The sequence below is a fragment of the Pteronotus mesoamericanus genome, unplaced genomic scaffold (genome assembly GCF_021234165.1).
Source record: "Pteronotus mesoamericanus isolate MK-2021 breed Mesoamerican mustached bat unplaced genomic scaffold, CSHL_Meso_final contig_50, whole genome shotgun sequence".
Classification (NCBI taxonomy): Eukaryota; Metazoa; Chordata; class Mammalia; order Chiroptera; family Mormoopidae; genus Pteronotus; species Pteronotus mesoamericanus.
In genome coordinates this window covers 28,324,643-28,349,803 of record NW_026555186.1, presented here as the reverse complement: position 1 = coordinate 28,349,803, position 25,161 = coordinate 28,324,643, and the positions used below count along the sequence as shown (strand labels likewise).

The 25,161-nt window shown below is 42.8% G+C and overlaps 1 protein-coding gene and 1 pseudogene across 2 annotated transcripts in view; both read right to left on the bottom strand.

Moving 5' to 3' along the window:
* The window catches only part of SV2C (synaptic vesicle glycoprotein 2C), a 137,820-nt gene that overhangs the window by 109,378 nt on the left and 3,281 nt on the right, over positions 1 to 25,161 (bottom strand). The gene's annotated exons all lie outside the window — the stretch shown is intronic.
* Positions 18,621 to 24,421, bottom strand: LOC129074704 (WW domain-binding protein 11-like; annotated as a pseudogene).

The following is a 25,161-nucleotide window of genomic DNA, read 5'->3' as shown; positions in this document are numbered from 1 at the left end:
ATGTAAATCTGAAATACTAACCATAAAATTTTGAGTATTCTGAGAAAGTCTGATAAGTGGCATCCTTGAGACCTTTGTCTAGAAGACATATCTACAGAATAGGCTTCATAAGAAAATATTCACCAGTCTAGAGTGAAATGAAGAAAACAAGGAAAATAATAATCCTTTTTCATAAAAATAAACAATTCAATTTGAAGAAGGCCCTCTGTTCTAAGGATATGTCCTTCCTATTTCTTGATGTGAACATGTCTTTATTTTATGAAATGATAGTGACCTAAAGAGTAGTGTATATAGTTTGAATCATTATTTTTTTTATTTTAATTTACTTTTAGAGAGAAGGGAGGGAGAAAGAGAGGGAGAGAAACATCAAGTGCAAAAGATACATCAATTAGTTGCCTCTCAAATGCCCCAAACTGGGGACCTGGTCTGCAACCCAGGCATGTGCCCTGACCAGGAATCAAACCAGCGACCTTGCAGTTCCCAGGCCAGCACTGAGCCACACCAGCCAGAGCCATTGTTATTTTTAAATTAAAGTTCCTCAGTAAAATAAAAAGTTGGCTTCCCTGTCAATTCTTCTCATTTTTTTTTTTTTTAAAAAAAGGATTTTAAAATTTAATCTAGAAGACTGGGAGCCACTAGTATAAAATATCAAATGGTGGAAACAATCTCTGGAAATACTGCATTCTGAAAAAGGGCCAAGGAAATAAATCTCCTAAACCATGGCTCATAAAATGAGTAAGAGAATAGAGATATCTCCTCCGTGCATGAATGATGATTACACAACACGACACTCCTCCCATCAAGAGGTGGAGTCTACGTTTCATTTCCTTGACTCTGGGTAGCTGCTGCTTGACCAACAGAGCATGACAGCAGTGATGCTATGTGACTTCCAAGGCTGGGACATAAAAGGCCATGCAGCTTCACGTTGCTCGCTAGAACACTTGCTCTTGGATCCTTGAACCACCAACTGAGGAGCGTGACTATCCTGAGACTGACATGCTAGAGGGGTCACGGGTAGGTTCTGTCCTCAACATTCCCAGCTGAGCCCCGCCTTTCAGCAATCCCTGCCAAAGTGACAGTCATCTCCAACCCTCCAGAACAGTCCCTCTACCAGCTAGACTCCACGGAGTGACCTCGATTGGCACCATAAAGGATCACCCAGCCAAGCCCTGTCCAAATTTCTAACCCCCACAACATGAGAGAGTTATAAAATGAGTATTGTTTAAGGCCACTAAATTCTTGAGTAGTTTGTTACACAATAACACATATCTGGAAAAACATATTCCTTAAAACACTTTTAAAAAACATTTCATTCACTGGGATACACAGACTATAAGGAATACAGTATTAAGAATCATATATATTTCTTCACTTTCAGTCTTAAGGAAGATCAACATGGTTTAATTGTGAATATTGCTTTCAGGACTGGATATCATTTCAAAAGAAAGACATTATAAGCAAACTCCCTAAGGCACCCTCTACCTTTAATTTCAGTCATAAACTGAACAGTGAGTTGGGGACCAGAAATGAAGATAGAAATCTGTTCCTCTGGCTGTCAAGCCTTTTCCCAGAAAATTGGAGGAAAGGTTTCATGGGTTTTGTTTTGCTTTGCTTTAATGGGTGGGCTTTAAACATAGGGGAAGGAGAGGGATGAAGTAAATGGCACCAGGACCGAAGCGGGGTTGTTTTATGGGCGGAGAGGGCACTGGGTGATCAGTTCTAAGATGGGAGACTTGATCATGACTGCAAGAAGAAATATGTAGAGAGAGCACTTTCTCCCCAACACAGTGTACTGATTAGCTCCTAGGAGAGAGAGCATGAGAACAAATTCCGGGTGCTCTGGAGCCTGCCAACCACAATGTGGCTGAGGAGCAAAGCTTGGAAGCAGATGAAACGGGACCGCAGCTCTTCTCGATAACTGGGTAGCAGATTCACCATCACGGTTTTCTCTGCACATCTGCCCTCCTTCAAGCTGAGATCCTCCAGGACCTTCCCGTTTTCCCCACCTTGGGTCTCCATAATGGGTTAACAACAGTGATCTTTTAACTCTCACAGCACAGATTAGACTAAATGTATTACAGTCTGACTCACTGTTGGCTGGAGCAGGGACAGGGGAAGAAAACAGGATGCACACAGGATTGTCAAAAATAACAAACTGCTCCTGGGGGCCAGGCTGGAGCCTGACAGCTGGGTGTGCAGATCAGCCGAGCAATGTCACAAGTAGAGAGCAGAGGGCTTTTGGTGATACCACACCACCACCCGCCCACCGCCCACCGCCCACCTGCCACTTGCAGTCCCAGTGGAGTGAGGCTGACAGAGGCGCGGGGCTGCTGTGGGGCAGATCTGACAGAGCCACCCTGCCTTGATTACCGATCTCAACCCTCTCTCTCTCAGGGGCCCAGCGGCTGACTTCCCCAAAGAGAATCCGACTCATTAAACTTCCAGGGTATAAGGTTAGTTTTCACTTCAAAAGTTTTAATTTCAGCTTTTGGGAATAAATTGTACTTAGGTTTATAGATCTTATGTCTTAATTGTTTAGCAACTTAAAATACAATTATAGGTAATTTTTCTAAAGTTAAGCACAGTCAGGATTAGGGTTAAGAGGTTCCCATCAGCAAATTAAATCTCACATACAAAGTTGTCTGGAATATGGGAAAAACTTAGTATTATTTAACCCTTCTTAAATCTAATTTGCTTTCTACACTTCAACAACTGTAATCATCACTAACGAATAAACATTCACAATTCTATTGTGTCAATTTTTCTTCTTAATTAAAACCATACATATACATGGTTTTATATATAAATGTATTTTTCTAGTTTAAAGCGTAATTTCTCTTTTTAATTGAATTATACCTCATCCATGAGAAATGTGAGTACAATTTAATCATGGTCAGATTTCCCTTTGCTTTATAACAGAGTGATAACAAATGACTGTTTCGGGTTCATTGGTTGTCATTGGCAAGCTCTAGCCTCTAGGGGGAGCCAAAGACTCCCCCCATTTCACCCTGCAAGGAAGAAGGGCTCTGAATCTGGAAAGAACAAAATGGACACTGCAGACTTAAAATGAAGTCAGTGTAGTTGGGGCAGAAAATGATCTCTTCATTTGGATCATTTCTCTTCCGTGTAGTGTGTTCTCATGTATCATTTCCTGCCCTCACACCCCTTTAATTCCCAACTCTCTCTCTCTCTCCCTCCCTCCCTTCCTGCTTCCCTCCCTCCAGTTTCTCTCAAGAACTGTGAGATTTCCAACAGCTGCCACGCAGGCCTCCAGAAGACAACTCTGACCTTTTCAGAAACCACTTCTTTCCTACCAACCACAGTATTTCTCCACAAATCAACACCACTCTTCTACCAGCATGGCTTTTGTAGCCAGCCAAATTATCTCACTACCTAGCAAGCTGACTCAGTGAGCGCCGCCTTTCTAAAGCCTCTCAAATTCCATGTGCTATTGTTGCTACAACTGGTTTCAAAGCAGCCTGGTAGCTTCGTTCATTGGTCCCACAGAAAGGAACAAATTTAGAACATTAATTATTATCACCAACCTGCAGTCGACACAGGATTTACCCAAACCTTTGCTAATCGGGTCATGGTTTGATGCACTTGATGGATTCTCCTAGTGCTACTGAGGGACTTTACCAATTTCATTCTATTTTCTCTGATCCAGTAGTTCTCTCAGCTTCAGAAACAAAATTCTGACTGACAAGCATGAGATAAAATACTCCTACATAAGCCTTTGTAGCACCTCCAATTCCTAATTTTTTACCACCCTGCCACAGTTTTCAGCTACAACTAAGAAAGTTCCTCTGAATATTATGTCAAGTGTAGATGCTAAGTACAGTGCACTAGTCACAGAGATCGGAGCTAATCTTGACAACACCAGTAATTGGAATGACAGTCAGCATGTTGTTCCAGTGATTCTCGGGACCATCTTGCTTCTAAATGGGATTACTAGCCAAATCTCACCAAATACTAACCATCCAATGTTCCTGGATTAATTCGTTTTTAACATACATTCAGAATTCTTCCCTAAAGGGTTTGATGGGACAATTGTATTTAATGCTCTTATTTTGTTATGTTTTTCTTTCATGCCCAGTTGGGAGAAATGCCTGACACAGGAACCTAGTTAAGTCAGCAATATTTTAAATAACAGTTCATTAATTCATGGTGAAAAGTAGAGGCAGGCTTGCTGAAGTACTTACCAGAACTACACTGGCACCAAATTAGTTCCTCAAGATTAAGGTCACGCCAGAAGAGTTAATTAAGCACTGGTGTCTACAGGGCAGCTTAGACAGCAACAAGGGAACAGGGCAGGGGGCTTCCTTTCGGGGTTAAATTCATTACTGGAGCATCCCCAGAACATCACTGAAGAGCAACTAAAACTCCCACATGCTGCATATTTTTAGAAAGGAGAGATTGTTTTATAACTTATGAGAAAATCTGGTGAGAACCTTTGTTCTCTAAACCTTACGATGCACACTTATTAGAATGTAATTGAAGTGAGCAAGATGAGGGCGGGCAGGAAAGGGAAGATATATTCACCCGGGGGCATCGTGAAAGCACAGTGGTGTGAGAGGTGGGGGGTGGAACAAGGGCAGTGCAGAGAGAGCCGCCACCCCGCAAGACAGACCTGCTGACAGGCACCGGGTCAGAGGGCACCATTACCCTTCATAGCAACATCTCCAAGAGAAGATTAGGAAGTCACTGAATACTTTTTCACTTAATGGCTTTTTATGAATCTGCCACATAGGAACATTTCTAAAATTTTATAGAATCGTCTTATACATGGTGCTTTTTTGCTTGCCCGCTTTTGTTTTAGGCCCATGTGATCAAAGGTGGTACAGGAGTTTGACCTGTGATTGTCTGACCCAGATCAAGGTAAGGAGGGGACCCAGGGTGAGCCGTTCAGGTGGGCAGGAGGGGTCTGGCAGCTCCCATAGTTTGGCAAGCAAGGGAAGGAGTCCACTGAAGCAGGAGCAGCAGATCGGGACAGGGGAGGCAGCGACCTGGAGGTCAGGGGCACCAGTAAGGGCTGCGCTGGCAGGAATCCTCCGGTAAAGGCCAGTCAGGACTGGGAGCAGGTGACTCTGGGCCCATGGGTTTTTATCCTACCTAGCAGAGCTCCATGGTTTATGTGCAGGATGTTCATGCAGAAAACTCAGGACCCTTTCACCAATATGTCCTAGCCAGGGCTCACAAACAATTGCCTTCCATTGCAAAGAGAAAGCAATTAGAGGCTATAATAGGCATACACCGATCATGGGTCTGGATACACTGAATTCTGCCTCAACAGGAGAAGCAGTTTTCTCTGTCCCACACACTGAGCTCTCTTGTCTATAACACCTGAGGACCAAAAAGTAGTGTAAAATGCATCCTTTAGATTGGGATTTTTTAAAAAGGGCCTAGAAATAATTCAATCAATAAAGATTCTGATTCCAGCTCCTAGATCTGATGCCTTCACTACTCACTACTCAGTGGGGCAGAACTGCGTGGCTTCTATGCAGACTCTGACACTTGTTAGCCATGTGACCTTGTACAAAACTCATTAACCTATCTGGGAATCAGTTTCATCGTTTGTAAAACAGGGATAGTAATAATACCTTCCCCACAGGGTTATTATGAAGATAAAACAAGTTAAATCTCATAAAGTGCCCACACTGCTTCTGGCAGATAGTAAAACCTGTGTAAGTTTTTGCCACTATTACCATCCTGGGTTCCCCCATTTGTAAAGACAAGCTAATGCTCTCTTCCCCTAGCTCACAAAAATAATGTGAATACATTTATTCAACTCTGAGAGTTACGGCAACTCGAGGCTTTTCCCCTCAAAATAATCAGTCACATTCAACGCCAGCAAGACACAAAGCCTAAGAGGATGTAGAGCTAGAAGGGACATGAGATATGGAGTCAAATTGCTCATTTTATGGATGAAAAACTTAAAGCTAAAACGTGCGATGTTCCTAGAGTTGAGTTGGCAACTGTAGGGTACGTGGAGGCGGTCTGGCTCCCTCACCTAGATGTGCGGGTAATCGGAGGAAGCAGCTCCTCACAACCTTGGAGGAGTCTGATAAAGCAGTGTTCCCACAGGCTTTCGCCTAGGTCTCATGGCCTTGAGCCCCGGGTGCGATAAACTGCCCTGTAGCCTTGAGTAGGATCGCATGCACAGCTCATGATAGTTACTTCGCCTTCTGGCCTGATTGCCTGCTTTATTTGGGGCTAGTATAAAAGGGATAGGAACTTTGGACAGGGCGGGGAGTTGGGGCGCCGACTTGGACACGGGCCTGTGGCCTGTGTGACTCCCTCCACACGGGCTTGTGGCCTGTGTGCAGTGTGACTTTCCCGAATAAACGTATGTCAAGCATCCTCAAAGGCTCCATGCATCTTCTTCCGTCTACCTGAGCCCTGAGCAGACCTGTCCAGCCTAGAGAGGCTGCAACACAGCAACACACCAGGAGTAGAATTCAATAACGTGGATTTTCCAGTGCCTGAAGGTATAGGTTCACATACTAATATCAGGTTAGTATCACCATTGTTTAATGTCAGCCGAATCTGCTTTCCTTTTCAGTAGCATGACCAAATGTGAAAATGTCTTAAGCTCTGCAGAAGAGGCTCATTATATAATTATGTATGCTCCTTACACTAAGGGCAGGGCACAACCATGATGCACAACTCATTCACATAAAATTGACATGGCTTGACTTCCTCTCAATATTCTTTTTTAAAATTTTAATTTCAATTATAGTTTGCGTTCAATGTTATTTTGTATTAGTTTCAGGTGTACAGCATAGCGGTTAGATAATCATATACTTTACAAAGTGTTCCCATTCAATGTTCTAATTCTGCATGAGGTATATCAAGTAGAAAGGAGACCTTCTGTGTCATGGAACGCCATGTCCAAACGTCTCCTCTAGAATAACTCTTTACATTGGGAACTTGACCTTGAACACTGAATTCTACTGAAATGGGAAATGAGCTCTGCTATAGAAAGCTTGGGGCTGTGGTGTCGAAGAGACTAAAGTTTGTGGTGTTGAAGAGCCTAAACAAGAGCTATGTTGTTAGTCAACATCATCCAAATAATTTCTATCATTTTGTGGAAGGACCATATGTGAGGGTCCACACACCACTACATTCCCAGACTTGAAGGTGTGGGGAAAATAACTCAATAAGGCGGTTGCTGAGATAGCATTTGTGGGTGCAGCTGTCTATTGGCTCGACCCCAGCTCATAGATATTTGTAGGATTTATTTACTGCTGTATCAAATTATGACTTCTACAAAGGTACTTTTTATTTTAATTTGTTGCAGGTCTCATTCCTTCTATCACTTTAAGGTGGAATCTGGGCTAAGCAGAGATATTTAATTGCTCAGGTAGGGGTTTGTTGATTCTAAATATAAACTTGGGATTAAGAAGCCCAGTTTCTACTTCTTCCCTCTCCCCTGGCTTTACAAGGCTTTGGAATTGGAGCCAAATCACCTCAGATTCCACACCGTAGGATGTAGAATGCTGCTGTGTCATTATGGATACATAATGGATCAACTGATAGGAATTTCCCTCACTTTGAAAAAATGCCTAAAACCGAACCCTTACCCCTTATCTTCATTTCTGTTCTGGGCATGATATTAATACAAGACACTGCAGAGCAGAAACGGTATCAGGAGTCTCAGGGGAAATAGCGGGCTGAGGCCCTGGGGTTAGTCAGGGACAGGTGGAGGAGACATCAGGTATTTATGCCCCCCAACTCCTCCCACCCCCAACACACACACACTAACCTTCCTTCCTGGCCACACCCACTTCTGGATGCGCATTTGATCCTGACAGGGCTCTGCTGAGGCTCCCACTCTCCAGGGCTGGGCCTGGCAGCGCGGCCCTTTGTCTCTCACTCTGGACCTTGACTCTGTCCCTGCTTTCTACCCAGTCCGTCCCTCTGCCTCTCTCCCTCCCTCTCCCTGGCCTCACCTCATTTGCTCTCACTTCCTAAATCTACTCAGCTCCTGGCTTGATCTTTTTGACTTGGATCTTATCCTAACAAAAAACAGACAAAAAACCCAAGCTCCATAGATACTGCTCCTACTATTCAGCAATAAATAGAAGCAAATGATTAATACATACAATCACTGATGGATGTCAAAGGAATTAGTCCAAATGGGGAAAAAAAGCCATTCATAAAAGGCTACGACTCCATTTCTATAGCATTCTCAAAATGGAAAAATTATGCAGATGGAGAACAGACTAGCGGTTGCCAGGGGTTAAGGCTGGAGATGGTGTGACCATAAAGAGGAAAGGCGGGGGATTTTCTTCGTGGTGCTGAGCGGGGATTCTGCCCATGATTGTGGTGAGATGACACAAATCTGTATGTGATAAAATTTCTTAGAACTACACCCGTGCTCTAAAAGAGTGAATGTAAAATAAAAACCTGATGAAATTTAAATAAGGTTCTGTATTTGAATTAACAGTATTAGACCAATGTCAATTTCCTGGTTTGACAATATACTGAGGTTTGAAAGATACTACCATTGGGAGAATCTAGGTGAAAAGTAAACAGAACTCTTTGTACTATTTTTGCAACTTCTTGCAAGTCTTAAATTATATATATCCTCAATAATAAGGCTAAGTTCCATCCCCAGAAGCAGCACATCCTAAGGAAGAACAAAAAATCGTAAGCAGAATGCCAAAACAACAACTCATTTGCATGGCATTCTCAATGAAAATATATGGAATTTAGTGTTAAGCTGAAAATGAGTTGGTATTAAAAAAAAATACTGAATAAGTCACACAACCTAATCTATGATATGTCTTCAGCCGACATTACTCGAATAGTAGGCACATAACCGAGAGATGACAGTCAAATCTGGATGCCTTTTCCTTTGGCAATTGTTTCCTGCCATACAGTTCTTATTCTATGTGCAGATTATAAATTTCTTCCTGTTACGAACAACAGTTCCTCACGTACATCACTATTGTATGGAAAAGGGTCTTGAGAATATCTAGAAAGGGAACAGGGTAATTCTCTAACAATTCATGAGTCCCTGAAAAGTATTAAGCACCAGTAAAATAACTCAATACTTCTAAGTAAGATTATTTAAACAAAAATCACTGCATCTTAAAAAAATTAATTGTTCTCACTTTAAGAAAGAAGGTGGCTGGGTTTTTATTTTGATCTAGCAACTGAGTTAAGGGGTAGACAATCCCATTTCTGTAGCCCGAGGAAAAGGTGACTATGGGTGAACACATCTTCCCAGTTCTCAGAAGAGGTCCTGGAGGCACATGTACTGAATGTGAAGGCTATAGGAGGGGCCCATGCCAGTCGGGGAGCTTTCCAACCTCAGTGTCTGCCTTACTGTACCCAACTCAAGGCTTCGGAGACATAGAAAATCAAAATGAATACAGAACAGTTCATTCCTTCTTCTTCAACAGGGAAGAAGGCAAGAGGATCAATAGTCCAAAGAAGGTGCTGGCCCTAAAGTGAACCATTTATGATGATGATGATCACAGGTCTAATTAGGTTGTTATTATGAAAACTCTTAGCGTTGGATCTGTGTGAGAGAAAGAACTTGAAGAGAAGAAGAAGATGTGCTTGTGAGATCAGACTGCAGGGCTAATGAAGAGCCGAGACAGACTTGGGGCAGGGGCAGGCCAACAGCTCTAATAAAGCACATGGTCCCGTTAAAGAGGGTTATAAACTAGCTGGGGTGACAGAGCCCTTTAGACTTCAAACCTGAAACACATGTGGAAATCATTAAGAAGCAGAGCTCATTTATGTTATGCTAGCTTAATGCATCAATATTGATTAAAAGAGATAATAGCTGGATATGGTCCACCATGTATACATTCATTCATTCATTCAATCATTAATTCCACAAATGTTTCTTGAGTAATGACTATGCTCCAGCCACTGGTGACCCAAGGATGAATATACACAGAACAGTGACAGAACGTCTCCTGGAGTCATGAATTTTGACACCAGTTCAGAGGTGTCGAAGGCAGGGGCCTCTAAACTGGATGCCTAGCTCGGTAAAGCATTAATACCTGCTTAGTCAATATGTGCTCTGTGAAAAAAAGGGTTTCACAGTCAAATCACTTTGGAAATATTGTATTGGTTGTCTTAGTTTAGCATAGTATAGGCTCTGAAAGTCCTACAGTAAAGACTTTAATACCTCACAGGACCAGCTTGAGCAATACTGCTCTCAGGACCGCAGGCTGGTGAAGAGGAGCAGGGAACGCAGGCGTCCATAGTGAAAAGACGGGGCCACATAAGCCGTACTTCATGTCACATGACAATCCAGGCCTCAATCCATGTAAGCCGGCTGCCTCTCCAGAAATGTCACTGTAATATAATTATCTGACAGGATGCCATGTGATATGCATACAGTATTTTGTTTTTTATTTTTTATTTTTTTACCAACTTTCTTCTGTTTAAAACACATAGAGATAATTCATCCTCTATAGAAACTCAGCATCATGAAGGGCTGGAACTGATAAGATTATTGGGAAACTTCTGGTACTGTCTTTTTATTCTATAGATGAACCTGGACAAAGCTCATCAGTGACCCCGAAGAAACGCTGGGCTCAGATTTCCATCCCAAAGGCTCTCCAGTAAGTACCTGTCTGTTATGTGCCCTATAGAGCATCTAGTTTACTATGGATGCTAAATGACAATGACTAAATTGTTAGTCAATTATAATATTTCCAACATCACACTATAAAAATAAGAGCAATATTAAAATATACAGTCATTTCCTTAGAAGCATTCACGGGATATTTCAGGGGGAAAAAATAAAGGTATAACAAGTAAAGCATTAGCCTGACTTCAAGGATATATATCACTGTCTGAGAACACCTCCTCCCATCACCATGCCAATGAGATTTTTAAAATGTATTTTCAGTGTTGCTATAATCTTATTAACCTAATGGCTTACAGAGCTTATTACTTTGAAAACAGCTTCTTTCTTTCTTTTCTTCTAAACCAAATGTATTCAAGCGCATCATTCTAAAGGCTATAATTAGCCCAACTAAAATGATCAGTGACAAGAAATGCAGGCTACAGCTAACAGAACGGAATAACAGCTTTAATTTAAAATCGAAGAACCAGTTAATAAGATCCCACCACTTTCTTGTTTCTGTCCTGGATTGCATATAGTCAGTACAAAGGCACTACACACAAGGAATATATACAAATAGACTTGGCCTAATTTTACAAAGCAAGCCAATCAATCTCCCAAGCAACCTTCCATATCTATTCTTTTCTAAAAACAGCTTTATTGAGATGTAATTCTCATGTCATCCAATTCTCCCTTTTAAAGAATAAAAATCAATGATTTTTAGTATATTCACAGATATCTGCAACTGTCTCAACACTCATTTTAGAACATTTCATCACCTCAAAAGAAACCCCATATCCTTTATTTACCCCTCATCAGTCCTAAACAACAAATAATATACTTTCTGTCTATATAGATTTGCCTTTTCTAGACATCTTGTGTGTGTGTGTGTGTGTGTGTGCATGTGCGTGTGTGTGTGTATGTATAGGTGGTATGATATGTGATCTTTTGTGACTGGCTTATTTCATTTAGCATAATATTTTCATAATTCATCCAGGTAGTAGCATGTGCTTCATTCCTTTTTTAAAAAAATACACTGCTTTTATTACATGTTTAAAATATCACAGATAAGTATGAGGAATCATCTAACATCTTGCTCTTACTATAGCTGGGTGACTTCGATCTTATTCATCAGCCTACTAAATTGTTCCTTTTTAGAAACATAGGTACCATCCAAAATTTTCCTGATATCCTTGTTTTTAACTGCTGTGGCTTTGCTGAATCAAAGCAGCTAAACTTGATAGAAGTTCAATGTCATTTCCTTCAATAATTAACTCATAGTTCTGGGCTTTCATTCCTTTCTATGGCCAAGTAACATTATATTCTATGCATACAGCAAATTTTATTTATTCATTCATCAATTTATAGACATTTGGATTCTTGCCACCTTTTACTATTATCAATCATGTTGCTATAAACATTCATGTATAAGCTTTTGTATGGACTTTGGTTTTCATTTCTCTTGGTTATACACCTAGGAAGAGAATTGCTGGGTCATATGATAAGTCTATGCTTAACCATGCAAGGAATGGTCGGACTTTTTCCCAAAGTGATCATACCATTTTATATTCCCACTAGCGAGGGATCAGGCTTCTGATTTCTCCAAATACTTGCCAACAGTTATTATTATCTCATTTTTTGATTCTAGCCATCCAATGGGTGGGAAACAATGTCTCATCTGGTTTTGATTTGCATTTCCTTATGGCACATAATGTTGAAAATCTTTTCATGTGTTTATTGGCCATTTGGAAATCTTCTTAGGAGAAATGTCTATTTAAGCCCTTTGCCCATTTTTAAATTAGGTTTTTAGAGTTCTTTATATATGCTGAATACAAGTCCCTTATCAGATGTATGATTTGAAAATATTTTCTCCAATTCTATGGGTTGTCTTTTCACTCTTGTGATGGTGAGCTTTGAAGCACGAATATTTTAAATTTTGATAAAGTCTAATTTATATTTTTCTTTTGTTTCCTGTGTTTTGGTGTCATATCTAAGAATCCTTTCTCAAATCAAAGGTCATAAAGTTTATGTCTTCTTCAAAGAGTTCTATAGTTTTACCTCTTTGATCCATTTTGAGTTACTCTTTGTATACGGTGTGGGGAAAGGGTCCAGCTTCATTCTCTTGCCTGCAGCTATCTGGTTGCCCCTGCACCACTTGCTGGAAAGACTATTCTTTCCACCTTGAATGGTCTTGGCACCCTCGTTGAAATCAGTTTACCTTAGATATATGTTTATTTATGGACTTAGAATTCTATATCTCACCTTGTAAGGAAGTTCCTTAAAAAATGAAAAATAGAACTACCATATAATACAGCAATCCCACTTCTGGGTATGTACCCCCCAAAACTGAAATTAGACCTTGAAAAGACAGGTGTGCTCCCACAGTCACTGCAGTATTATTCACACTGTCGGAGACATGGAAACAACCTAAATGTCCACAGACACACGAATGGATTTTTAAAATGTGGTCTATACAGACGATGCATTGCATTGTCACTCTGAGAATACAGGACCTGAGAGGCAGATCTGGAGTCTGCAGGAACCCCAACACGTGGCTGGGTCCCTACCTTACAAACTTAGTGTGCCCAGTGTGGGGAGCGGGGCGGGATATGGGAGCCTTCTTTACTGATCCAGCAGAAACCTAGGGGACAAAATTGTGGTGTGTGGTCATAGAGGTCCCTCAGATTGAGTCAGCTCACCCCCAGGGAGTGGCTCTCTTGTAGCTACGTTCCCCCTCCACACACCTGTCCTGGGCAGTTCTGTACGATTTATCATTGTCATTTGAATGCTTAAATGTGAACATTTCAACAAAGTTTACTTTACTGTTACATCCAGAGGTACCAGTAAAAGACACCGTTTTCAATTTGGAAAAATAAATAAAATGAGATAGCAGCAGCTATCCCTGTCTTCTTCTGGTTTGCCAATTTATTTCCATATATACTCCGGATGTGGTTATTGGCACATAATGATGCAGAAATACTAGATAAGAGCTACAAATCTGCAATTTTCCCCTTGCAGAAGATTAATTTTTTTTCAGCTGCTCCAGTCTATGGTATAATTATGTTATTGGATGCATTATCCCCCAAAAATATAGCACACTACCTTATAACCAACTCTTAAACACTGATTTATTTCCTTCCCTTTAAAAATATACCTTAAAACTCAATTTGGCAGTTAATCCAACATCTGTCCTTTTACTCTCTGAAACGTGTTTCCCGTTGCCATGGCCAATGTCCTCTACCTCCTCTGTCCTGAAATCCTCTCTGGTCTTGGCCTCCAGGTGGCAGAGACTTCTACTTTTCCAATCATTTATTTTTTTACTTTTCTGCTTTCTCCCCTTAAAGCAGTCACTAAAGATCTGCATTAGCCCCACTCCTTTCCTGTGTTTCCCCCTTCAACACACCATCCTCTCCTGTGGGCTCTGCATCTCTATTAAAAGATCTCTCCAGGGCAAGTCTTCCCATCAAGCCCCACAACCCACTCCCAAATGCCCTCCTGCGTCATCTCTTCTGCGCATCCTGCCTGGCACCTCGAACGCAACAAAAATTCATTGTGCACCACTTATCACCCAGGCCCTGTGCTATGTACTACAGGTAAGCTGTGAATTAGACGCTCAGTCCTTGTGCTCGCAGATGTAACTAAATTCATCTCCCTTCCTATGCACTGACTCTCCCCATCTCCTGACCGATCCCAGAACTGCAATTTTTTATGTAAGGCACTGCTACCCAATAGAACAACTGGCCATGAAATCTCAGTGACATATCTTCCTCTTCCCTGCTCCCATGGCTAATCCATTGTGAAGGCCCAAAATTCTCTCCTCTCCTTGCCAGTCCCTCCGCCGTCAGCCTCAGTCCAGCTCTCACCACCTAAAGGCTGGACCATTCAGGTGCAAATGAATCTTAACTGCTGGCCCACTTTCTCCTCTCCAATCCATTCCAAACACAGCAGGCTCCCAAAGGAGTGTTTTCACTACAGCACTTCTCTGCTCACACATTAACCACTCATCGCCTGCTCCAGAATAAGCTCATTTAAAACTCTGCAGGAACAGGTCGGTCCACATCCACCTTTCCAATTGCTCCCCTCCATGTCTGTTTCACTTGGACAGAACTGAACCATAATCTACTCACAAAGCTCAATCCAAGGTTTTCATGTCTTTGTGCCTTGGCTCTGTCTGTTCTCTCTCCCAGAAACACCCTTTCTCCACCCCCATCTTGGCAAGTCCATATTTTACCCAGGTTCAAAGCCTGGCTCAAATACCACAGTCTTCTGAGGGCTTTAAAAATTTTTTAAATTGATTTTAGAGAGGAAGGGGCCGAGTGGGGTGGGGAGAGGGGTGGGGGGGGGAGAGGGAGAGAGAGAGAGAGAGAGAGAGAGAGACACCTATTGGCCACCTCCTACATGCAACCCTGACAGGGGGTTGAAGCCGTAACTCAGGTATGTGCCCTGAGCAGGAATCGAACCCACAAGCTTCTGGTGTATGAGACAACACCCCAACCAACCAAGCTGCCCAGCCACAGCATCTGAAGGCTTTTTAAATCCACACCTTCCTCAGACAAAATTAATCTAAATCCTCTGGTTCCCATACTGTTTGGATGACAAGGCTTTGTTGCACAGGTTTTTATCTGGATGATCTTTTTATTTGTCACAAAACAGAGGGCAGAGTCCTGCACCAGCTCAGTAAGAACTTGATGGATGCATGGGTGGCTGAGTCTCTGCTGGTGTTCTTTCTGTGTGAGAACTGCTAAATTTAAAAGGTGGCATTCCACAAAGACATCTATAATCTGTTAATTAGGGGAAAAATGGATAATTAAATAAACAGAGGGCACCAAGAAGCCAACCATCTCTCATATATACAATCTGCCTCCATTTGGGTGGATATGTTTACAGCTGAATTGATTTCCACAGCAGGCCTTTCTTCCTGTGAGCAGTTTGGTTCACTCTTTCAGTTTTCAATCAGTTCTTTTGACACAGCTGTACTTTAATATTTCTGACTTAACTAGATTCTGCTGAGAAAACTAAGCTACTCTCAGAAAAGCCATTTAATTTCATGTAGATAGGAAGAAAAAAAAACCCAAAGGAGTCAAATTATAATTGTATCACCACAACAATGGCACTGAGAAACTATTCCCAACAAAGCAGAGTCACACTGTGCCTTGCACATCTGGGGTCCATTCTGGGAGGTGGAGCTGTAAGTGCTCAGGAACTCTGATCCCGCCCCCACCCCACCACCACTGTGTAGGAGAAAGACCAGCATAAATAAGTCAATACCCATTTCAGCGGAGAAAAAACAAATGTGCATCCCTCAGCTGCTGCTAAGAGATCTGCATTTCTGGAAAGAAAACCTTTCCTCAAAATGGAACAAAAACCTCCCTTGTAATGTATGTTACTGTATATTGGTGATAAGGAAAACACTCCCACTTACATTATAACCCTCCCATTGTTTAAAAATCAGAATACCGTTTATAACCTTCCCTATCACAATTGTCGGGGATGCTGCTGCTTCTTGGCTGATGGGGCCTAAGACAGTGCTACTCAGTGGGGGTTCATAACCACCAGCATCAGATCCCCTGGGAGCTTGTTAGATGAAGGCTCTCAGGCCACTCCAAGTCTGCTGTATCAAAGCCTGCATCTTCAGGTGACTCGTTGGCACATTTGTATCTGAGAAGCACTGGGAGACCATGGCCTTTCTGAAATTTCCCTTTGAATAAGAATCACCTGGACCCTGACCAATGTGGCTCGGTTGGTTTGCGCATTGTCCAGTGCACCAGAATGTAACAGGTTCAATCAATTCCCATTCAGGGCATGTACCTAGGTTGCAGGTTTGGTTCCCAGTCAGGGTGCGTGCAGGAGGCAACTGATCAATGTTTCTCTGCCCCTCCCTCTCTAAAATCAATAAATGTATCCTTAGGCAAGAATTTTTTTTAAAGTGCCACCTCTTTAAAAAAAAGAAAGAATCACTTGGGATTCTTATAAAATATATATGTCATTTCTCAGGCCCATCCACTAGCATTGATTCAGAAATTCTGAATTGGATGTGATTTTGATTATATGAGATAATGAAATTAATATGATTGCAATGATGCCTGACACACAAAAGGTAAAGAAACGCGCCTCCTGCTCTCATCACTGCTATCAGCAGGATAGCCAGAGTCAGCAAATAAAAACACCCGATGCCCAGCTAAATTTGAATTTCAGATGAATATTTTAATATATGTATATCCCAAATATTACAAGATATATGTATATTAAAATATTCATTCATTATTTATCTCAAATTCAAGTTTAACTGGGCATCCTGTGTTTTACTTGGCAACTCTAACTACCCTATTTTGGAATATCCGGGGGAGAGGAGTAGATGGCAGATAAGATTGGAAAAATAGATATTTCCTAGATTGTGGTGAGCTTTGAATACCATTGTAAGAAGTTTAAAACAATCTCTATATTAACTAGTAAATGTTTTGAGCAGGAACATGATGTGACCTGGACCCCCTTCCCCTTTCCCCCAGGAATGGTCAGAAGGGCAATCAACGGCAGGTAGGCTGCAGGGGCAAGAGTCTCCATCCCAAAGACCCTTTAAGAAGAGAGCCTAGAGGGTCATAGTCATGGCCAGTGAAAGTTTCCAAACCTTCAGGTTGTTTTGTATGAATTCTAAACTCTTAAGCCACTTATTTATACCATCCTCTAACTCATAAAATCATTTAAGTTGGCTACTTGGCTTTTCTTTTTTAAGCAATAACTGGCACACGGCCCTTGCCTTATTTATAGAGTTATTTGTAACTGGAAAAAAAATGATATGTAGTAACACACCAAAAGCCAAACTTCCAATGGCCTTCCAATGCCTGCTCTGCCAGAACCTTGAACTTGGATCCTGGACATCCCAGATGTCTGGTACAAAGCCCAAGTTGTAAAGTCAAGCAGCTCTCAGTTGCTTCTCATCATCTATTTGCTCTTACTGAACACCATTCTTAGGAATGCTAGGTCTCTAATTTCTTAAACCACAGCACAGGAAAATCAGGGGATGGGTTAGAAGCAGTTTAGATGGCAGCAGTGACCAGATGATAGAAAAGGGTAAAGAAAAAACAAAGTAGTATATATAGATTTCAAATGGATGCCCTGAATCATCAGGAAGCATTTAAACATCACATAAATGAAGTCATACTTTTTAATGTAATGATTCTCTGCCTCCAAGTGAACTAAAAATTGCCCACGGCATGCTTTAAGTTATATGTTTGTTCCCCTTTGATTTTTAAGTAGCATCATCCGTCCACACCCAAATCTCCCCCTCTACCCTCAAATACTCCCCGGGAAGCTTGATAGGAACTGCGTGGTCCACAACAGGCCTATGTGAAAGGCCACTGCTCTGGGAAAAGACTACAGGAGCAGCTGCTACCAGCAAAGGACTGGCCCCAATTCCTGTGAAACTGCAAGAAATAGGGCAGAAAAGGTGGATCTGTTATTACATTTGGCATGGGGAGGGCCTGATATATTTATTTATCCCATGAAACACTCAAAGTTAAGGTCAGTGGGAAGTAGTTGTAATCAAAGAATTGTACATTTTCTTCCCACACACCTCACTTCGTATTAGGAAGTGACGTTGTCATCCATTTTACTACACTATTACAAAATATTTACAAGAAGATATTAAGAATAAACACAGAAGGAAAGATGCAGTGAAAGAAACAGCTCCCCACCCCCACCCTCGCCCCAGTCTCTTACTCCTGTGCCCGCAGCACACAAGAGAATCAGGGGAGGTAAGGGAAGAACCGGAGAGCGGAGGGCAGGGGACTGAAGTGGTACGAAAGGCGATGAGTGGTAGCAGAACTGCTTCAGTAACCCTCTGACTCGGGGTGAAATATCCTCCCTTATTTGCAGTGAATTCTGAACAAGTCTAAGCTTTAAGGTATTCCTTCAAAGGAAATTAGAAAATACCCAGACAGTGAAAGTAGCTCTTTTGCCTGTTTCCTAAGAGCCTCTTTCTCTGTGAACCAATGATGTGAGACAGAAGTGTGTTTGGGCATCAAAGTTGTCACAGCAGCCCTTCTATCTCCTTCATAAAGGCTGCACACATGTCATCCTTAGTTTGTACTGAGACGGGAACAGATGGACCAGATTTGGGGGCTGTTTTGGCAAGACGCACAGCAGAATCATCTGTGCCTCTTTCTGACTTTCTTTGGGGAGCAGCAGTAGCCCCTTTATTCTCCCCATGGGCCCTCAGTGCATTGGGCATGAATCAAGTGACTTGCGGCTGGCCACTGATGGTGGCTGCTGACTCCATCTTGGGCCGCTGAGGCAAAGCAGCAGGAGCACTTAAAACGTTTGGCTTTGTCCAGGGAGCCGGTAGGAAAAGCCCAGGTGGGGCAGGTCCAACTGGAAGCAGCATAAGTGAGCACATCATGCCAAGATGAGGTGGAGGGATACCTGGAGGTGCAGGAGGAGGTCGTCTGGGTGGGGGCCCCGACGGGGAGGTCCAGGGGGTTGGCCTGGAGATAAAAGTCAGGGTAAAGGCCCTCGGAGACCTGGCATTGGAGGTGGTCTCAGAAGTTGGGGAGCTCCTGGGGGTGGTCCAGGAGGACAGCCTGCAGGCGGTCCAGGTGGCTGTGAAGGCGGAGCAGGAGTGGTCCCAGAGGAGGTGGCACTGGCCTGCAAGGTGCTTCCATCTAAGAAGGGGGAACGGACTGTGCGGCGGCTGCTGCTGTGAAGCAGCAGCTGTGCCATCAGAAAGAGATTCCTCTTCCTGCTATTTTTGTGATTGTTTTTCTGTTTCAGATTCGTCAGAATCACCTTCATCATTGTCCTCTGAGAATTCCTCAACTTCCTGTCCTTCTTCAGGGATTTCCTGACCTGCCGTTCGAAGCATCATGGCTTGAAGAGGAGTCAGCTCCTTAATGTTCTTCTTCCTTAATTTCCTGGGCATAGGTGGACACGTCACTGCACTCAGCTGCAAATCATACTCTCAGGCCTGATTGTTTTCTTCACTGTTGTCTCTTTCACTATCATCACAGTGCATGGGTTCATCCCCTTCACTTTCCCCACCTGATCCGTCAATGTCACTGTCATCAGTCCTGTCGTTGTGCCTCTCCTGATCCATGTCCCTCAGGACACCCATCATCTTCACTAGTGCCGGAAACATCATCGTCATGACCCTGCTGAGCAAGTTCAAGACACATAACATGTCTTCGTCTTGCTGATGAGGGGAAGATCTAGGGCAAGGCCCACTTTCCAGCCATAAATTTGCAAGGCCATAAACTTGAGGAGGAGGTAATCCAGGGGCATGGGAGAATCTGGAGGTTTTCTCCAGGGGGCAAATGTGGAGCATGATGTCCAAGAAGAGAAAGAATAGGAACTGCCTGAGTTGGATGTCCACGGGCTGAGGTCTTCTTAGCGATGGATGGTGGCTGGGCACCGGGAAGTGAAATGTCCTGGATCCAGGTGTTGGGTGGAGCAGGCAGCACATTAGGCAAAGGAAACTCTCCACTTTCACATGCTGAGCATTCTTGACAACATCAAAATATTGCCTAAGTTGAGCCCTCTTCTATTTACTTTCTAATTCTAGCTTTCTCAGTTCTTTGTCAATACCTGGATTCTCTTTTTTGTAGAGTGTAGAACATGTGCAAAAGGTTCACGCAGTTTTTTACACTTGTTTCTCAGCACCTTCTAATTTAACTGTGGCTGTTGCACTGGGTTAAACTCCATTTCCCCAATTTCTTCATGCCCCAGATAATCTGTCTGGGATCCTTCATCTTCAAAACCATAGCTCATACCATCATGCACTTTTTTTGTTCTTCTCTAACTCTCTTCTTGACTTCTTTTTGGGCTTGGTCTGTAAGGTTCATAAATTTTCCACTCTTGATGGATAATGTAGATCTCCATCCTGTGTTGACAATCTGTATGGTTTAGTTGTTCATTAAAAAAAAAAAAAAGTATCAACATAAGAATGTCCAAACACTTCTGTTGGGCTCTGGAACTGCAGGAGGTTGGAAGGGGATGATTCTCAGACTCTTTTACTTCGTAGGGGCCTTTGCCTCTGCTCCCAGTCAGCTATCCAGCAACCTTGTCTTGAAACCTCACATCCCTCCTTGTTATTACATTTTTAACTGCACAGGACTCGCCACCAGTTCCAGCATCTCCTCAAACATAGGAGAAGGTGAACTCCATCCATCATCCATCTCTGAAGGCAGCTAGGAGCACCCATTCACCTCCAGAAGGACTTCTTTCTAATTGCTTCTTTCTTTTCTTTTTGTATTATGTTAATATTTATATAACATAAAATTTGATACAGGCTACAAAATGAATGAAACTTGCTGAGTGAAAGAAGCCAGATACAAAAGGACAAAGATTACCTGATTCCGCTTATATGAATTATCTAGAATAGGCAAATTCATAGTGACAGAAAGCAGATCAGAATTACCAGGGGCTGTGGAGAGAGGAAAGAGGGAGCTACTGCTTAATACTTAAAGTTTCCGTTTGCAGTGATGAAAAATTTGGAAAGAAATGGAGGTGGTGGTTGTATAACATTGTGAATGTAAGTAAAGCCAATTAATTGTACCCTTGAAATTAATTAAAATTAAATTGAAGGTAAGAACTATACCAAAGGACCTCTTTTACTTTCCTCTCACAATCTTAAAGGCCAATAAGACATTTTTAAGTTTAAGGTAAGAATGTTAGCTTACAAATGTGTGGCTTAGAAATACTTACTTTAGTAATTTATCAGACTATTCCCTCAAACTGAATGTAACCAATTTCCTATTCTCTGAAACAGTCTGCAGGAACTGTTCCTATAAAAGCTCCTGTTAGATGAGAATGTTGAGAGGTATGATTTCCCCCAAAGCATCAAAGTGCACCTTGATGTGTGAGATTCAAATATACAAGCTTGCATTATTTGTATGTGGCTTGATCTAGTTACCAGACGATTAACAATTCAGATTGCCTTATTTAAACTGAAGTCCACAATTAGCAGATTCTCCAAACCGACAACACATCACCCAATTCTCAGACTTCAGGGACAGTCCCAGACTGATAGGACACGTAAGGCCAGTGCTGCCAGAGGACCAGAATCCTCACCCAGGATCTGCCAACCCAAAGGGGTACAGAGACTCAGCAGGCAAGAACCAGCCTTCACATTCAAAGCTGCACTGTGGGAAATCTCCCAGTGACCTTCTGGTGGCAGAAAGGTATTTACTATTACATTTTATTTTATTTTATTTTTACACAGAGCACTGCTTACAAGTTTCAGGAATGTGGCTGGGAGTTCTGTTTACTCCTGTCCTGTGAAAATTGATCACAGACTTTTTAGATGGGGACCTCTCTTTGGGCTACTTGGCTGAACTCCATTTTGATGTCAGACGCCTCTCTTCTCTCAGGAGAATGTGGAAGACTGGAGGAAGCAAGACCCAGGAATACGAGTACAGTGGCGATGAATTACTGAGTCTTCTCCAATTTGGCAATAATGAGTCCAAATAAGATTTTGCTAGTGTTGGTGGACAGGATGTTTCCTAGAAGCCAATGACTTTCTAATTCCAATTAGGGTCACTGTGACATCTGACAGGCTTAACCGAGCCAGAGGCACCCCCGCAATGGAGAGCAAGCCCCCCTTATATCATGAGGCGAGCCGTCCAGGACGAAGGAGTTGGGCAGCCTGCAGAGCTGCGGACCCCAAACCTGCGGCATGCACTTCAGGGGCTTGACACTGAGAGAACGCTCGGATGCCAGATGATCAAAATCTTGGACTAAAAGCTCAAAAAGGACAAAGTTTGCCTCACTTTTTGTTATTAGCTGGGAATGTTGGTCTACCTGGCGGCACTGGGCAGGGGTGATACACACCCTGAAAAGGCTAAAAGGCTGGTCCTGTGCATGGTGGACAAGTCACCGCACTCAGCCTCCAGTCTAGTGGCAAAGGAGAGTCAATGAGACTAAAATAAGGGGATCTCAGAAACTCAAAGCTATTCTTAAAAAAATACAGACAGTTAGAGGTAAAGCAGTTACAAATGCCACAGAATATTTCTCCTCTTGTTTTTTTAAAGGTTTTATTTACTTCTTTTTAGATAGAGGAGAAAGGAAGGAGAAAGAGAGGGAGAGAAACATCAGTGTGGTTGCCCCTCACACACCCCCGACTGGGGATCTGGTCTGCAATCCAGGCACGTGCCCTGACTGGGAATCAAACAGGTGACCCTCTGGTTTGCAGGCTGGTGCTCAATCCACTGAGCCACACCAGCCAGGGGTCTCCTCTTGTTAATACGTAAAAGAGTAAAGGAGCTCATGGGGGATGGAGAAAGAGAAATTAGGTATAATAATTTAGGTCATATCCATCCAGCTTCGCCTTCAAGAACACTGGCCTCTCTATAAGTAGCAAATGGAGAATTGCAGGGGCGGGAGGGTTTGAGAAGTGAGTGAATTCTGCTTGTTACAAAAAGTTACACTGTCCAGATAAAAACTATCAAAAAAGAGGTTAAAAGGCATGTGTAAGGCCTACCACAGATTTTTTCCCTGTTTTATTTGCTATTATTTCTTTAGAGTCTAAAACAGTGCTTGTCACATAGTAGGTGTTCAATAAATTTTTGTTGAATGAACATTATAGTTGTCAATGGGAAATACAGGAATGCCAGAGTCTGACTAGATATGTTTGACGGCAGAGTATTGAGTAAAATGAAAACCACTGCTAGTCACAACTATCGCCAGCCACGGTGAACTTCCCATTATTCCTTACAAAGTTCAGGTCTTTTGAGACCTTTAACACCTTCCTGGACTGGCATTCTTCCTCTTATCTGCCTGGGGGATTCTTATTAATCCTTCAAAACCCTGTTTAAATGCCGCTTCCTGGACAAATGTTTGCCAATTCCCAAAGGCAAATCTAGTAGGTCTTTTTCCTGTGAATAGAGCACTGAGTTCAGTATCTCTATCATAGGAAAGAACACATGTACTCATCTCACTGATAAAAAAGTTCCTGGGTGACAAAGATCATGACATGTTCATCGGAATATCTCCTACGGCACCTTGCCAGGTATTTGGTTTATAGTTGGTGCTCAAGTAACGCTTATGGAATGCCACTTACCTTAACGTCACTCCCTTTTGCCCTATGGTAATCTAGCTTTGCCCCGGCTGTGTTACTAAAACTCCTGTGCTGCATGGATGAAGCCAAGGTGGGGAAGGATTGAGGGGGGAGGTGGGGGGGCAGGGGAAAGTGGTGGAGGGTAAATGGAGACAAATGCATTTGAAAATTTTTTTTAAATAAATAAATTTTAAAAAATAAAAAAAACTAAAAAAATAAAACTCCTGTACTGAAAACTACCACAACATGTGGAAATTTGGTGTTGCAGCTGATATTTGCCTTGAAAAGGATGACAGAAACTCATAAAGGATATTTAGTTATTATTTAGCTTGGGTTTAGTTATCAAGTACATTTTGATTTAAAATATATTGTTTCCCATCTCTTTTGCACTAGTCAACACCTGGCCGTGATAATGTTTTAGGTTCTAAATTGTACTAAAGCTTTGTAACCCCAGAGCGAGAAAGCCTTTGAACCAATGATGATTGGCTTCCTGCTTCACTAGGTGCGGCTTCGGAGGAAACAGGCCACTGAGTGAGAAGCCAGCCCCACTGAAGGGAGAACACAGGGGAAGAATAGCCAGGGAGGTGCTTGTTCTGCTCTGATGGGCGAGAGCTGGAGTGGGACTGAGCCTGGTCACAGCTTGAGGCTAAAACTGTCACGGCATCCTTCCTGCTCAGAGCTCCATGCTCCCCACTCGAGCCCAGCAGCTCGTGGACAGGAGCTGAGCTGTGGCCTGAGAGGGCTTGTGCACACGGCGTCCGCGGTGAGGCACAGCGCAGCATGGTCGCAGCGGTCAGGAGAACCCCCGAAGCCTGGGAAAACCCTGCCATGTGATGGGGGCCGGGAATCAGAGAGCACACGGTCACTTTGCTCAAGGCCCAGACTCCTCCCTTTAAAAACTTCCTAGCCTTGAACCTTGTGTTCCTCTGAAGAGCCATTTGCAGCAGCTGATGGCTTCTTCAATGCTGAACCTGAAAGACCCATTGCAGCCTTTACTACAAGACTCTGCAACATCTAAGAATTACACATCCCTCTCTTCTTCCAGCGACTCCCAGAACTCCCCACTCTCCCGGATGCTCCCCCTTCTCTGGCTTCTCCTTCTCAGCCTCCTTAACGAGATCTTCTTCATCACCAGCCCCCTAAACAGTGTTCAGCAGGAAACCACCCTCTCCTGGTTAGGGTCATTGGCAGGATCATCTTAAATGAGATGGCTCCCAACCGCTGGGTGCTTCAGCCCAAATGGGAAGTAGCCCACTGAGTGGGCATTCCCCTTCAGATATGCCCAGAAATCTCAAAGTGGAAGTCTCAAACTAAACCTTCCATCTTTCTTCCTCATACTAAAGCTTCTGCTCTGCATGAACTAAGTGATGAATTGCCTTCCTTTCATTAACTTCCTCTCCCTCCCCTTGCCAGGCTCCTCGATGGCCTAATCCTTGTTGACCGTACCCCTGGAACAGCTCTGCCACCCCTGCCTTCTCCACTGCCTCAGCCAGTCCTCTCCCTTCCTTGGTCTCCCTGCCTC